Genomic DNA, 3,093 nt, shown 5'->3' with positions numbered 1-3,093 from the left:
TGCTCTCATTTGCCCTAAAGTTGACAGGTACAGAGGGAATGGGGTCTTCTAGCAGCAGTCCTTTGAGGTAGAGGTGCACTCAGTGAGTCCTCACCCCAAAAAAGGTCATAGACTTACTGGGTTACATCAGCCCAATTATCCCTAAGATGCCTTGGGTTTGTGTTTGCTCATATGTTTTGTTTTGTTTTGTTGCAGCTGCACCCTATGTGTGATTTCCTTGGGCCATTTTCTTCTATTATTTTTCTTGCTGACCCTGAGCTATGGCTTCCTCCCCAGTTCCCACACTATTCATTCTCCGTGGTTTTCCCCAGCTTGCCCACGTGGGCCTCAGAGAACTGGCCACAGAGCACAAGGTAGCTGAGGCACAGGAGTGAGGACCAGAAGACATTCTGAAAGTGAGAGACTCTAGTCGTGCCGCACCCAGTAGAAGACCAGACAGTTAGTGACTCGGCCTGTTAGCATCTGGGTGATCTGGAGCAAGGTGATGAACATGGCAAACTTCCAGGGGACTTGGAAACCCATTGCTCGCAAGGCCTAGTGAGAGACTATCACAGCGTCATGAAACAGCCACCCTGGCAACCATGTCCTTTTAGGAGTCCAGGCAAACAGCACAGTGATGTGGGGGCACCAGTGCAGGAAGATCAGCTCCTGCTTCCTCAGAATGATGACTATTGTATCTCCTAATTCGGGAGCTTTGCTTAGCACAAATGCACAAGCCCAGAATTAGCCATCGGGTCCATTGTAAAAAGTCTGGTCACAAACTGACTGCTTCAGGCCTTTGGTCATCAAAATGTGCACCGTGTAAACAGCAAGTCAAGAGCACTAAATGTGCCCAAGACTGCGAGGGTCAGAGACCAGAGCACTAATGGCTTCCTCAGTTCAAATAAGGATCCTTTATTCATTAGTTGCCAACTACCCATGATAAAGGCAGCATCCAGAGCAGAAAATAGGAAAGATTTCTTCCAGTTTTCCTGCATCCATTGGATGGCTTCATTCTCATGGAACTGCTTTTCAAATTCAGATTCTTGTACAGTCAGCACTGATTCATTGGGGCTGATCGGGGCTGGTCTGCAGAGTCATTTTGTGTTTTCTGTGCTCCACTCCCAGGGCTCTCCTCCTCCCAGCTTCCACCTCCACCCAGGGAGGAAATGAATCTGGAGAGTCTGCATGTCTAACAGCTCTCCTGATGCCAGTGCTCATGGTGCGTGGACCACATGTTGTGCAGCAAGAGGCTAGGGCAGCTGTTTTCCACTTTTTGCATCAGCATCACCTGAGTGCTGACTCTGCGCCTCTGGTGATTCTGGCATGGCTGACCAGACCATTATTCTAAAGCGTGAACTTGGTTCAGTTTCTCTGCCTGGAACAATGGTGACAACCGCTTGATTGCTGGCACATACTTGCTAACTTTTTGTCACTTTCCATTCCAGGGGGAGATGAGGTAGGTGCTTTGGTGTCCTATCTACACTAACAAAAGAGAAAGATGCAAATTGACTGTACCTTCGTGACGCCCACCAGCCAATCAGGAGTGAGCATGCAAATTAACCAAAAAGATGGTGGGTTAATTTGCATACACAGGCACCCAGCGGCCGAGGGCGGGACACAGGCATTCCGCACTGCCCCAGCCGCTTCTGGCCTCTGGGCAGTGTGGGAAGGCAGAAAGGCAGCTCTGGGCAGAGCAAAAGCAGAAGGGCGGCTCCGGGCCGGAGCAAAGGCGGTGCCGGCAGACAGGGGAAGGAAGGCCCATTCTTACACAAATCTTTGTGCATCAGGCCACTAGTCATAAATAGAAAAGGAATTGAGGCCAGCAAGTCTCTTGGCCTCAGGATAAATTGATCTGTGCTCAGATTCAGAGGAACTGGGCATAATGCACTCTCTTTTTTAATTGAAAACATCTGACTTAAGTAGGCATAGAACATAGAACCTCACTGGGAATAACAGGCCAAAGTGTGTGCAGGAAGAACGTGGGATTCTCTGACGGGGAGCACTTCCTGGAGATGCTCTGGCAGCTTTGGTTTAAGGTATTGCCTGCATGGACATCAGGTCACAGCCCTGAGCACAGCTTTGCTATTTTTCAGAATTGGTTAGGATTTGATCATAATGAAGCTATTTTTTGTTTATGATAGCTCTTGACCTGTACATGCAGGAAACTTTTGCATAAGTGGGTCTAATTGGTTTGATCTCACAAGTAGAGAGTTCCTTGTTTGTTGGAAGTCATCACACTGGAAATTTTATCAGTAAATACACTTTTTTTTAAGGTCCTTCTAGTAAAAATGAAAGTGGCCTTGGGTTGGGTAAGAGCCTCAGGTGGTGTAGTATACACTTTAATGAGGATTTAGTCTTTTGTGTAACAAAATGATTTAATGTGGAAGAGAAAAATTTAGACTTTAATGCTATTTATGTAAATTATATTACATACATAAATTGACACTTTAAAGGACATTTACATTTTAAGCACATTAGAGAAGGCACCTTTTAAAAAATAATGTATGGAGGTGAAACTTATATAACATAAATTTAGCCATTTTAAGATGAATAATTCAGTGGCATTTAGAATATTCATAGTGTTCAACCACTAAACATTTCCATCACTCCTAAGTAAAACTTCTTACCTATTAAGTGGTTTCTCCCCATTTTATCCTCCCCCACCCCCACCAGCCCTGGCAACCACCAACCTGAATCCCGTCTCTACGAATTTACCTATTATGGATATTCCTCTGAGATTCGACATCAGCTTCATCTTTACATCCCATGTGACCTTTGTGTGTTTCGTTTATTTTGTTTAGTATAATGTTTTAAAGGGTCATCCGTGATGTAGCATGTATCATTACTTCATTCTTTTCTATGGTCGAATAATATCCCATTATATAGATATATCACCCTTTACCCATTTATCTGTTAATGGACATCTTAGCTGTTACCGTTTCCTTTTGACTATTGTGGATAGTGCTGTCAATATGCATGTACAGGCATACCTCAGAGATATGGATTCAGTTAGAGACCTCTGTAATAAGGAGAACATCACAATAAAGTAAGTTGTGATCTTTTTGTTAGTGGAGGGTCTTGTCCTCAATTTGTAAAAAATACAACATCTGT

General features: G+C 44.4%; 1 pseudogene across 1 annotated transcript; it reads right to left on the bottom strand.

The window, feature by feature from the left end:
* Window positions 1-284: 284 nt before the first annotated feature.
* On the bottom strand, window positions 285-2,737 carry LOC308243272 (very long chain fatty acid elongase 6-like; annotated as a pseudogene). Its single transcript has 2 exons — window positions 2,673-2,737; window positions 285-1,068 (listed from the first exon to the last, which is right to left on the bottom strand). The product of its transcript is annotated as a very long chain fatty acid elongase 6-like (transcript).
* Between the last annotated feature and the right edge of the window lie 356 nt (window positions 2,738-3,093).

The sequence above is a fragment of the Plecotus auritus genome (genome assembly GCF_963455305.1).
Source record: "Plecotus auritus genome assembly, chromosome: 3".
Taxonomy (NCBI): Eukaryota; Metazoa; Chordata; class Mammalia; order Chiroptera; family Vespertilionidae; genus Plecotus; species Plecotus auritus.
This window is presented reverse-complemented; position numbering and strand designations above follow the sequence as displayed.